Source organism: Rhinolophus hipposideros (genome assembly GCF_964194185.1).
Source record: "Rhinolophus hipposideros genome assembly, contig: HAP1_SCAFFOLD_290, whole genome shotgun sequence".
Lineage (NCBI taxonomy): Eukaryota > Metazoa > Chordata > Mammalia > Chiroptera > Rhinolophidae > Rhinolophus > Rhinolophus hipposideros.
Window position 1 is genome coordinate 1 of NW_027669323.1, and position 14,137 is coordinate 14,137.

The window sequence follows — 14,137 nt, forward strand, 5'->3', positions numbered from 1 at the left end:
GAATGTCAGGAAACTGTTCAGAGAATTGGCAGAGATGGAGACATGAATAAGTATATAGATTTCATTGCATGCAGAGAAAAATAAGTAATATGCATGAAGAATGAGGCAAGGATTATATAATTTGATAATTATATGCTTAGACAGAAATATGACTTTAAAACTGAGTTTCTATCACTTCTGCTTTTTATGTGGAACTGATTTCAAGCTGTTCTTTCTAGAAAGTCTGGAGTCTCAGGAATAGTGAACATGGTTAGGAGTCATATATCAAACATGAATGGAATTAATTGTGATTATCAACATGTTGGCCTTGTTCGTGTTCACCCTGTAATTTCCTCTATCAAATATTTTAGGTGGGCAGGTCACTTTTCTCGTGTAACCTATTTCCATGACATGCATAATAATGAGGGGATTCAGTGTTTGAAACCAAACACGCACTCTTAAATGCCACATGTGTCCATGTAAACACACACTAGTCTAGAAAGCAGAAGTTGGGCCCCTGTGGTAGTGTAGACAGTGGTCTCCCTGAAAGTTCTATGAGGACGGGTCACATGATGATGCCCAACTGCCTTCCCTTCCAACTGTCACTCTGTGTACTGAGAGGAAAGAGGTGAGACCTTCTTAGGCTCTCACACCTCAGATCCTAGCGATGGGAAATCTCAACTGCTGTGGAGGTACGTTCCCACTGATCGCCTGAATGCTGCTCCTTCAGCAGGCTGCTCACCTTTGACTGCAAATATTTTCCTCATTTTTTAAAGTCCTTTCCACCATTCCCAATTTGTCTGTGGAGTGATAAATTCATCTGTAGTTTAGTTGTATCACTTAATTGACATTTCTGATTCCTCCAACCAGAGGGCTGACATTTATTTCCCTAAACTTAGAAAAGTGGAGCATTTCCTAGTGCCAGTTTTGCACTCATTCTTCAAGAGAATAGATCAAGCGCAGGCACAGACACGCCGCTTTCACTGGGTCGGGGTCAGGGCAACTCCTCTGACTGCAGTTGTAAAATCCGACAGCTGACATCAGCAGTCTTAGTCCAGAGGTTTTAAGAATAGATGGACACAACATGGTGGGAATCCATGGGTTGAAGTGCACAGGGGACGTGACTGTGTGGGTTCTTCCTGGGAGGTCAGTGCGACATGCCCTTGCCTCGAGTGGGTGCAAAGAACTCGGATTACGAGGGTCTGGGTAGTTCTCAGGGAGGGTCACTGGCTATGACTAAGTAAGGGACCCTCTCAGAGGAACGGGACTCTGCCCCCTGCTTCTTCCGGGTCGGGTGGGATGAGGCAGTTTTAGAGGCTGTGACGTAGTGAGGAGGTCCCTGGGCAGGGAAGGGGACACTCAGAGCTGGTGCTGCCACTTCCCCTCTAAGTCAGGCCTGAGTTCAGGCTTCCCAGATGAGTGCTCACATCAGTAGTCTGCACACAGGGAGGTCTGAGCCATAATTCATTGAACTATCTACCAAAGCACCAGCACAGACGGCTACTTTCCTGGGTCATGTGCATGAACTGCTCATCCAGAGTAAGTCACTTAAAGGGAAGCTTGTTTTTGGCCAAGTGGTCACATGGCCGTCGACCCAGAATGTTCTGAGCTGGCTTGGGAGGCGCACAGACCTCTGGCCCCTCAGCTTGGTCACCTGATCATGGGGAAAGCTTAGTGTGGAACACTGATAGTGTGAAGACACTGAGGAAGGATGGCCCAACGTGCGGACTTTCCCTGGTCCTTCAGAGGGGCTTTGTTTCAAGGAAACTGCTGTATCTGTGTCACAGCTCAAATAGGGAAGGCAGGGCTGTGTGATGAATGTGGCCTGTGCGTATTTCTGTCACCTCGTCCAGGGCATCACCAGCTGGGCTTCTACTTCTTTGACTCTCAATCATGGAACTTGTCAAAGATCCGGGGATTCCAAATTTGGTGATAAAAGGCCATTTGCCACGCACTCAATGAGAAAACCTCTGTCAGCATCCACAGAGTTTGGACAGATGGCCGTAATAGACAAACGAAAGACTCAGATTGTAGGTGTGTTTCTCTTACATAATTCTTCGCTCCGTGAATTGTGTGAATCACAGCTACAAGAAAACAGAGAAAGCAAAGAAGGAAATAAAAAAAACAGAAAGAGTTCAACCCTAGCCCACCTCTCTGTAGGTTGATCGTAGTTATGAATTTCCTACAGTCATTTTGTAGCAAAATCTGCTTTATGTTTACGCAACTCACAGCCAAATAAAATAACTTTTAGCAAGACATTGGCATTCTTCCTCAATCAGAGTAACATAAGGAAATAAGAAAGGGAATAAGGAGAAAGTGTGATTCCATTTAGACTAGTATTTAGCGTACACTGGGGAGTATATATGCATACATGCACACATATATAGGTACATATGTATATATTTATATATATATTTGGTATATGTGTATGTGTATATATATTAATATATAAATATAAATACACACACACACACACACACACACAGACATAGAGCAGAGGAAGTAAAAGTTCTTCATGTATTAATTGCCCACCAGTTGTATGAGTAACATTCACTCTACTATAGTCTTCAGGGGTGTTCCCAAAGAAATATTTTTACATCACTTCAATCTGACGCTTTCAAAGTTCTGTGTTTTTCTATTGTGTATTTACAATGTATTTGACTTTTTTCTTTTAACAGTGGATGAGTGTTCTCAATGCGACCCTGCAAGCAGGTAGGATTTTATGGATTTCTAAAATTGCATGTTAACTAAGAGACTGCGGAGAGAAGCCAGTAAGCTTTAATGAGTGTTCTGCTCTGGGCTAGACCCTATACTATGTGCCTAACATTGGTTATCCCAGGTCGTCGGCACAGTAGATTTGCAAAGTAGCTGTGCTGTTCGGCCGTTTTTATTCATTAGAGGAGTGTGGTTCCAGGAGGTGGATTAATTGACCCTTGGTTCCATAGTTACCAAGTGGCTGACCCGTGATGTGACCTTCAGCCTGCTTGGCTTCCCAAGTCCGTTCTCTTGTCCCTCAGCCTGTACTGAGAAGCGCCTGGACAGGTCTGGATTCAAGATTCAGGTGCACGTCAGGTGGCCTCAGAGAGTCCCGTTTAGTGATGCCTTAGTGCTGATTTAGAAGTTTCCTACCAAGCCCAGGTAGCCCAAGCTCTGTCTAAATGTACTTGACAGTTGCAGCAGTCACGAGAACCTTGTTTTCACCATCAGTGTTGAGGGCAGATGTCAGTTCGCTATGGCCACAGAACCACAGGTTGTACGTAAGCAAGACCTAATCAGATAAATGTTTTCAGGTATAATGCGACGTACACTTCTTGGGACGAATCGTCGTTCTGTAAGTGAAGATCATCTCTGTATAGACTGTTGTGCTAATTCAGCACAAATTGAGAGGATATTTCTAATTGATTTCTCTACTTACTGACTCCTCAGCCTGTGTTTTCCTTCTGGCTAATACCTTTACCTTGTTCTAGGAAGTTTTTTCTCTTTTTCCAGACTCTTTCTTCCTTCTTCCATGACTTTTCTTGATTTTTTACCTTTTTCTCTGCTTTACTCGGGGTAGTTTTGTTGCTGTTGTTGTGTTATTTTTTTTCCACTTCTGCCAGCTAAGTATTCTCCATTTTTCTTGACAGAATCAAAGGTACATAGAATTCCAGGTGTTGAAGGAATGTTATCAATTAATTATTGCAAACACCCCTAGTACTTCATGCTGCCATTAATGTTTTGGTCAAGTGGTTGATCACATGAGGAGTTTGAACTCCAAGAGATTGAAGTGACTTCTTTGACTACAGTGAGTGATGAAATGAGATTAAGTGTAGGTTTCTAAGCCCAGTACACTTCCTTCTTTATCATCCTTTGGGTGAGTGTTTTAATTATGGAAAGGTCTAGTGAATGCAATGGAAGAGGCTAAGAATGGAATTAGCAGGGGAATCCACGTTTCAAAGGAACAACACAGGTTGGGATAGGAATAAGGCTCTTAGAGCAGAGATTAGGGATCAGATGAGGGAAAAGAGATCAGAATGGTAGGGTATGACAAGGTAAAGAGAAATTACAGGAAGGAAGGACACAGGATGTTGGTAGTTGTCTAAAAAAGCAGATTAAAATAAGGGGCTCAAGGGCATCCTGCCTGAACAGGTTGCTGCTGTTTTGTTTGTTGAATTGGAGGAACCAGCAAAATTTAAGGTTTGTATGAAAACATATTAAACAGTTGAGCCTCTGGAAACATTCTCTTAATAGCAAGTAGGAATGTGGTATCTTCCACCTGCACCCGGAATTACAGAGGGGGTCCCCTTTAGTCCAAAGGCACTGGAGATTGCTGAACTACATAGATCTATGGCCCACGGCAGGTGTCTTGTCACCTCTACCTCTTTGCCCAACGCGCTGATGTCCTTCCCATGGAGATGGAGGGTTGGGCAGAGGGAGGACTGATTGTGAAAACAGTAATGGAGTTGGGTAGGTGGTAACATGCCTGTGTTGGGAGTGGATGACTGAGGCTCCATTTAGCTTGTTTTCCAGGAACAGCGAAATAAAGAAGTCCTACTGTGGGTCATTTGAGCCCAACCTTGTTTCAGGAGTCTATGCCTTCGTAGGCTGAAGTTTTCAAGTTTGGAGATTGCCAGGAAGCTGTGCGGACAAGTGATCTGGGAGTGGGGAGGCTAACAACGTACATATTTGTTCTTTGACTTTTGTACATGTAAGTTGCAAACATATCATGCATTTCAGGGACCTCACTGTAGTGTTTTTGAGTGAAAACAAGGAATGGGGTAAGTTTAGTAACTGCTTTCTATGTTAAAGAAGCAAGACTGCCGTTTTTGACCCAAACAGATTAATCTTTGAACCAGGGACAGACAGTGGAGAAGGGTCAGTGTATCATTCTACCTTGATTTAGCTCATTGCTTTTGTCCCAGTTCAGGTTCCTATTGTCAGCTATTAATTGCATTTTCATTTCAGCCTTTAGGACTTTTGGTGAAAACAAGGTACTCTCAGGTGTTGCCAACATGTTTGCTGTCATTCTTTGTTATGGAAACTTAGAGTGTATCTTCATTAAATATTGCACGAGTTGGGAGTGGTGGAGGCAGCAATAGATAACTGGTAGCTTTTCTAGAACATCGTCTAAATTTTAATCATATCAAGAAACTTCATTTCATATGCAGATAGCTGAATTGCACTCCTTTTGTTGTTGTTGTTGCTGCCTTTGTAAAGAAATGAACTCACTTGTGTCTGTTGTGTATCTTTCCCCGGAAGTCTTTCCTGGAAACCTGGCAGTGATGATTTATGGTGTACGTCAGACGATGGACTCTTCGATGTTGGTACCAAGGTAAAAGGCTCCTGTGTGAAATTAACTGTTGTGCTCTTAATTTAGTTTTGTGTAGCACCGAGTTGTAAAATTTAGTAGTGCTCCACCTATCATTGTTTTATGTTTGTTATGGAAAATTGGTCAGCGTGAACCATTTTATAACATATGACCATTTGACACTTCATTGTTTTGTTGTTGTTCTTTTAACTTTAGTAAGTATCGAAAATGGGAGCTGAGAAAAGAAGGGTCTGGGAAATGTATAGTGATAGTAAAATTCTATAGGGAGTTTTCCCACAGTGACGGAGATATGCAATTTGGTTAAAGGTAAGGATTCTTAATGTGACTTTTACGTTATACCAGCATGACTTTTATCATACTCGTGCCGAAATGAAATCTTTAATGGATTCAGGTACTCATTGTAACAGTCATGAATTCTTCCTGATACCTTTCAGTTTTAAAACTATATAGCATATGACATATAGTTTTATTTTTTTAAGCTTTGTATGTTGGTATGGTATACTTGTTAGGAGGGAGTGTTTTCTCCATTATTTTTTCACTTACATCCCGTGGACATTCCATATTATTTTATATTAGTTTCCGGTATACCAGGTTCATCATTTAGACTTAAAATACTAGTAGAAGTTTTGAAAGTTTAGAATTCATGTTCTCCATCTCAAAACCCATATTACAAAGGGATTCCACTATGTTCTAAATCATTGCATTGTGAATATATTTAAATGTCTTTATCTAATTGAAGAGTATATGTTTTGTATAAAATAATAACCAATTTGAAAAGCAGAGGTTCTTTTTTTTTTCAAGTTTAGTGTTTTAATGGCGTGTTTGATTACATGGTTTTTGATGCGTGGGCCCCTGCGTCCGTATAAGCAAGAGCGACACAGATTTTCATTTAACTGATATGCTGAAATACTCCATAGTCAAATCAACACTTGTTCTGTACCTATTCTGTAACAAGCATGATCTGATTTAATCCTCAGAATAGCCTTGTCAAGAAAGGGAATCCTCATGTTCAGAGATAAGGAAATGGAGTCCAAGGCAATCTAGGCAGCATGTCTTGCAGTAGCCAGGGAGAAGTTTGAGGGTTTGATGCAAAATCCACTTGGCTCCAAAGCTGATGATGCTCTTAGCTGCTCCCTATAAAAACATGTCCATGAGATTTTATGCCCATTGACCATGATGCATTGACCAAAGTAAAGAAAGGATCTGTGTCTGCAGAAGACAGGATCCTTTCTTTACTCTGGTGAAAAGCAGAGATTCTTAAAAACTACATAATAAAGTATCAAATTTCAGAAAGTTTTTAGTTTTAAATGTAAAATTTTTCATTTCTGTTACAGTTGACATTCAATGATGTCAGCCTCAGGTGTACAGCATAGTGGTTAGGCATTTATATAATGTGTAAAGTGGTACCCTGATTAGTGTGGTATACCTGACACCATACTTAGTTATTAAGTGTTATTTACTATATCTTCGTGCTATACTTGACATCTACATGACTATTTTATAACTGCCAATTTGTACTTCTTAACCCTTTAACCTTTTCAATTTGTTCCCCAATACTCTTCCCTCTGGGCAACGATCAGTTAGTTCTCTGCACCTATGAGTTTGTTTCTTTTTACTGTGTTCATTTATTTTTTTTTACATATCACCAATAGGTGAAATCATGTGGTATTTGCCTTTCTCTATCTGACTTTTTTCACTTCGAATAATACCCTCTAGGTCCACGCACATTGTCGCAAATGGTAAGATTTTGTTCTTTGTTTACAGCCAAGTAGTATGTTGTTGTGTATATGTACCACTTCTTCTTTATCCACTACGATGGATACTTCAGTTATTTCTTTATCTGGAGTATTGTAAATAATGTAAATAGAACCATACAGATGCATACATGTTTCAAATCAGTGTTTGGGATTTCTGCGGAGAAAAACCCAGAAGTGGGATTGCTATGCCACCTGGTAGTTCTATTTTCAAATTTTTGAGGAGCTTCCATATTGTTTTCCCTATAGAAAAGGTGTGGGCATCCTTATCAGTTGCTGCTGAGACGTACCTTGGATACTAATCTCTGGTTTATAGCTGATATTTAATATGTTTGATACTAACAATCTTAAGTGGATATTAATAATACTTTAATTATAAGAACCTTACATTGTTACAATATGAAGTCTGTATCATATGTATCACAATTGTTTTATGTTACTTACCTAAGATTATAATTTAATTAGTATGCTTTCAAACTCTTATACTGGAACATATAGGAGAGGATCATAATTTATAGATTTGTTTCAGTGGCTTTACCCTGCCTCTCACGGTCATATAAATTGTATGCTCAATCCAAGAGATGGTATTTGCATTGTAGTCCATACTCATTATGGACTACACTGAGTGTACATAGGAACGTATACATGATTACAAGCAGAGAAAATGTACTGTTGGCTCTTGGAATTGGTAAAAGGATTTTAGTACTGGGGTTATATTCTGGGCTTAATGCTCCCCATTTTTTGACATTGCTGATAGTTTGATGAATGATTTCAGTGTAACTGGTGTAAGAGACCACTTCCATTCGCATCCCATCTGTGTAAAATATCAAATTTTATTAGAACCTAAAATACAGCAACAATAATAAGGCTAACTGCAAACCCTTTGATTTTACTGTGTGCCATGTCCTTTTCTATTACATATGTTCCCTAATTTAATCTTCCCAATATCCCAGTGAGGTAGATGCCACTATTGTCTCATTTTATACATGAAGAAGCTGAGACCCCAAAAATTTAAGTATTTTGCTCAAGGTCACCCAGCTAATAACTGATGGACTTGGGATAAAAACCCAGGCATTTTGGCTCTTATTTAGTTACTGCCCCTCAAACTATTCCATGACTATCTGACTGCCCCCAAGAGTAGCCTGTTAACTTTCATAATCACTGGACTAGCCTGGTAATTCACGTATGTGAATATTTAAAATTAGAGTTGATGGGATGCTTGGAATACAGTATGTTTGATTTCTTGGGTCATTTGTACCACAAGGTATGATAATTGTGAGAACTCATTCAAGAAAAAGTGCTCCATACCTCGTTGCTGAATATCACTGCGGTCACAACGGTCCCTTTGGGAAACTCTGCACCAATGCCACCGCCTAGTTCACAGTTCAAAGCACTTCTGGAACTCTTTTTCTGGAATGGCCATCATTGCTGTCATCATATTACCCTTGATGTCCTGAATGTCATCAAATAGTCTTCCTTTCCATATTTTCTTTATCTTTGGATAATGACATATTTAGTCACTGGGGACCAGATCAGGTGAGTAGGGAGGGTGTTGCAATACAGTTATTTGTTTACAGGCTAAAAACTCCCTCAGACACAGTGCCCTGTGAGCTGGTGCATTGTCGTGATGCAAGAGCAATGAGTCGTTGGCTAAAAGTTCAGGTCATCTTAACTTTTTCACACAATCTTTTAAGCAATTCCAAAGAGTAAACTTGGTTAACTGTGTGTCCAGTTGGTAGAAATTCATAATGAACAGTCCCTCACATATATATAAAAAAAGGGGAGCAACATCATTGCAACAAGTTTGCGAACTTAATTGTCAGATGTCATAGATCATCAGTAAACATAACTTTTTCTTTATTTTAGCTGCAAGAAGCAGGAGCTCAACATCCAGAGGATGCACGATGCACTGAGAAGATGCAAGATCACGTGCAAAAGTATAAGTTAAAGCAGCACAGAAAATAACTTGAGTATTTATAAAGCAGATGTGTAGTGTAGTATGACCATTAGATCAGTTATAACATTAAACACGTGAGTGTGAAGCTGGGTCAAAATGGCAGCTTTGAGCTACCTTGAAAAGAATAATTTGTGTACATTATCTCTAATTTTGCATATTATGCAAAATTCACAACTAGAAAAATAGCACAATTGCCAAATCATGCGCTTTTCAAATTGTAAGATTTTATGTAGTTGCACAATAGATATTTGTTCAGTGATTATGTGGTATGCTTTAAAGTCAATGTGTGAGAATAATTGTGTCAAAATATTCACTTTAGGCTTGCAGCTAAAAATACTGACCTAATACTGACAATTCAAAAGCTAGTGGGCATAATCGAACAGCTTCTCAGGCACCTGTCAGGTACAAGTTTGGTAAGTGAATCTCTTCATTTCTGTCATACTGCAAAGGAATTTCTATGTCTGTCATAGTAGCATATAAGGATATTTTAGACAATAAGAACAGTCTCATTAATAAAAGTACTGTATTCATGTTGATACTACTTGCTGGGAGTAACGTAATTCCTCTCCACAGAGAAAGAAATCTCAGTTCATAAAATTAATGATTTTTGTAGTAAGATTTTTATAGAAAAAGATTGTGATAGTCTAAAGGCAACATTTGATATACACCATGTTTCATTTATCCTTTCGTGTGTCCAACATTTGGGTTTTTCCAACTGTTGGCTGTTGCTATTTATGCTGCCACAAACATTGGACTACAAATATCTGTTTGAGTCCAGGCATTTGAGTAATGATTTGATCCAGAATTCTAAATTTCCCTTGAAATCTAAACCCTTTAGTGAGATTTGGAGAATGAATTACTTTTAATGTTCTAATTTGTTTTCTTCATCATTAACGCATACTGGGTCATTAGGCAAATGTTTCCTGAAAAGAATATACTTTTCTCTTTGTTGGATTTTGAAAAAGAAAAGAGATGCCAGTGTAAAAGTAGAAATGAATGCCCAATCAAGTCCTTACATAGTAACATAGTGCTTCTAGCTTTGCAAGTTTAGAAACTAATCTTTTTCCATTCACTTGAGTTAATCATACGCCTTTAAAGATTTAACAGTTTGATGTCAGAAAAGATTGATGTGTCATCCAGGATGACAATTTCCTGATGGACAGTGAAAACCGTGTCACTATCTTTCCTAAGCAGAACAACATTCCTCTGCCATCCTCCTGTCCTATGTAGGAGAGGCTCCCTAGGATTTCCCATCATAAGATCGCATTGTGACCCCTGAGGTGGACCAATGACATAGATGTACCTTCCAGCTGGTGTCTTTCAGTCACAGTAGCCAGGTCTAAGCAATTTCATTAGACAGTCATGCCCATCAAGGGAAACAGAAGATTGTTCTCATGGTCCTTCTTGTGGCCAAAGAAACTTTGAAAAAAAATTTTTGTCTAGACTTCTTGTCAATTAAGTCACATTATGTTGCTAACATACTTTTCATATGAGTGACATGATAATGTGTTGATAAGGAGTCTTACATGAATGTGAGTTCCATGAGTTGTCACATCACAGCTTTATAGAGAAATCTATTATATTAAGGTATCAAAAATTGAAAAATTGGGGATTTGTGGTCAAGATAGCAGAGTAGGTAAATGCCATGCTTGCCTCCTCTCACGACCACATCAAAATTACAACTAAACTACAGAACAATCATCACTGAGCATCACCTGAAGTCTAGCTCAACCAAAGTCGTCCTACCTCTAGGGACATACAGAAGAAGTCACCTCGAGACTGGTAGGAGGAGCAGAAAAAACAGAACGAGCTGATGCCAGACCCTTGTGCGACTGTCAGAAGTCTAGAGGGATAGCTTGCTTGTCGAGGTCCACTAGGGGTGTGAGAGGTCCCAGCTCCACACCAGGCATCCTAGCCCAGGATTCCAATGCTAGAGAGAGATGTCCCCATAGCTTCTGGCTGTGGAAACCACTGGTCATTCTGGTTGGGTGAGATGAAAAGGGTGGCTAGAGTCCCAGTTGATTCTTTTATAGGGCTTGGAATGGGCTTACTAACTGACAGATTCATTTGCCCTGAACTCTAACACTGGGCAGTAGTTCAGGGATATAAGGGGAGGAACTAAGCTTTTTGCCTTTAGGGTGATGGCTGGAGGGGAGCTTCTTCCCACACAGAGGTCCTTGTGGAATCCATTGTTTCTGTACTGATCCATCACCTGCTGCAGTGTGAGACATAGACGGCCTCCATCTCTTGAGTCTACATCAACCTGGCTAACACTGTCCACCCCACCCTGGTGATTCCCTGAGAACCTGCCCCACCTAACTTGAGAGCCAACCCAAGCTTCTTTCAGTGACTTTTCCAAAAAAAAAACATCCTGTCTTGGCTCATGCTGCAGACTTGCCTAAAATCTCTCAAAGGTTCACAAAACCTAAACAAGCGTTATGTGGCCTCAGCTGTCCTTTACTTCTTGCTGTGTAGACCCAAGATGGCACTAATGGAAGCTGTCTTTGGTTCATAACTGGAACTCTTGAGGCACCTCCAAAGCCGGTGCAGGTGGCAGCCATCTGCATCCTGCTTTGTGGTCAAGCTAGGTGGCCCTCTGCAGGACATAGGCTGCGGCTGAACTAGGCCTGGGGGTGGGCCACTTCTAGGAGTCCCTAGGGCTGACATACCTGGTGGCCATCTTTGGACAGAGCAGGAGCATCACCGCTCTGGTGCCTCCCAGAAAGACACAACCAAAGTGTACACAGGGCAGACACCAGTGCCCTGCTAAAGCAAATCCTGCTCTATAGGGGCAGCCCCTGCAAAACAGCTCCTCCACTGTAGTCATGGTCAGTCCTCACAACCACACAGTCTGAGGATCAACCCTCCCATTGACATGCAAACAGCAGCCAAGGCTGCACTACAACAGGAGAGCACAGAGGACTCACACAAGGGGCAGAGCTGCAGCCCCCGGCTCTGGGTAACAAGGAGGCTGTGCCGCACGGCCCCACAGGACACCTACTATATAAGGCCACTCAGATAGGCCTGGGAGACACAGCCGTCCTACCTCATACACAGAAACATTCAGAAGGAGGGAGCCAACATGGGGAGTCAAAGAAACATGCCAAATAAAAGAACAGAAGAAACCTCCAGAAAAATACTGAGCAAGATAGAGACAAGCAATCTATCAGATGCAGAGTTCAAAACACTGGTTATTAGGATGCTCAGGGACCTCAAGAAGAACTTCCACTAAGACATAGGAAACATAAAAATGAAGATAGAAAACATAAAAATGAACCAGTCATAAGTAAAGAATAAAATAACTGAAAAAGCGAATGTCTTAGAGGGAATGAAAACTGACTAGATGAAGCAGAGAATCGAATGAGTGATTTAGAAGATACGGTAGCAGAGAATACCCAGTCAGAACAGCAAAAAGAATCCAAAATATGAGGACAGTTTAAGGGACCTCTGAGAATGTCAAGCATACCAACATTATCATATGGGGTACTACGAGAAGAAGAAATGAAGGAATTCGAAATGTACTTGATAATGACTGAGAACTTCCCTAACTTGGTAAAGGAAATGGACATATAAGCCCAGAATTTCAAAGAAGATGAGCCCAAACAGGCCCATACCAAGATACGTCATAATTAAATGCCAAAGTTTATAGGCAAATAAAGACTTTTTAAAACAGCAAGAAAAAAGCGGTTAGTAACCTGTAAAGGAGCACCCATAAGACTAGCAGGTGATTTCTCAAGAGCAACTTTGTAAGCCAGAAGGGATTGGCACAAAATATTCAAAGTGATGAAAGACATGCCTACAACTAAGATTTCTTTACCCAGCAAAGCTATAATTTAGTATCATAGGACAGATCAAGAGCTTTCTGGAGGAAAAAAAAAAAAAAACTGAAGGAGTTCATCAGTACCAAACCAGTATTACAAGGAATATTAGAGGGACTTCTTTAAAAGGAACAAAAAAGGAAGAACAAAAATATCAATCATAAAATAGCAGTAACTACATATCTATGCACAATTACTTTATGTGTAAATAGATTAAATTCTCCAATCAAAACACAGGGTGGCTGAAAGGATAAGAAAATAAGATCCTTACATATGCTCCCTACAACAGACTTGCTTCAGATCAAAAGACACAGAGACTGAAATTAAAGGGATATTTCATGAAAACAAAATAAAATTTAAAAAGCTGTGGGAGCAATACTTGTATCACACAATATAGACTTTTAAACAAAGGCTATCACAAGAGTTGAAGAATGACCCAGATATCCCACTTCAGAGAATTTATCCAAAGAAACCGAAAAATGCCAATTCGAAGCGATGTGTACATCAATATGTTCACTGCAGGATTCTTTACAATGGCCAAGATGGGCATGCAGCCTATCAATGGATGAATGGATAAAGAAGAGATGATACATGTATGCAATGGAATATTGCTTGGCCACAGAAGGAAATGGGCTCTGGCCATCTGTGGCGGTGTGGATGGACCTGGAGGGTACAGTGCTGAGTGGAGTGTGTCAGACCGAGAAAGATGCACTGTGATTGTGCTTCTAAGTGGGATTGAAGAAGAGAACAAACAAACAGAAAAAAGTTCATACATACAAAGGACATTTTGTTGGTTGCCAGCTGGGGGTTAAAAGGGGAGAGATTAAAAAGTACAAATTGGTCGTTACAAAGTAGTCATGGGGATCCAGGGTTTAGTATAAGGCATGTATTAATGATATTGCAATAACAACACATGGCATCAGATGAGTACTAGGTAATTTAGGGTGATAGGTGGGAGAGGAGTTAGGAGCAGGGTGGAAAAGGTGAAGGGGTTAAAAAGTACAAATTGGTAGTTACTAAATAGTCACGGGGATGTAATGTAAAGCATGGGGAATATAGTTAATACTATGACAATAACTATGTATAGTGCCAGGTGGGTACTGGATGAGTCAGGGGAATCACTTTGTTAAATTACTTAAATTCTAACCACTATGCTGTACACCTAAAATTAATATAAAATAATATTGAATGTCAAAAAATTGAAAAATTTGTAAAAACACCCAAAACTGATTAAGCTTATACCAAAATAATGAGGGACGATAGGTTCCTAGGGGAAGTAATTAGGATCTCAACAAAATTATCAGCCACCATAAGGTCTACC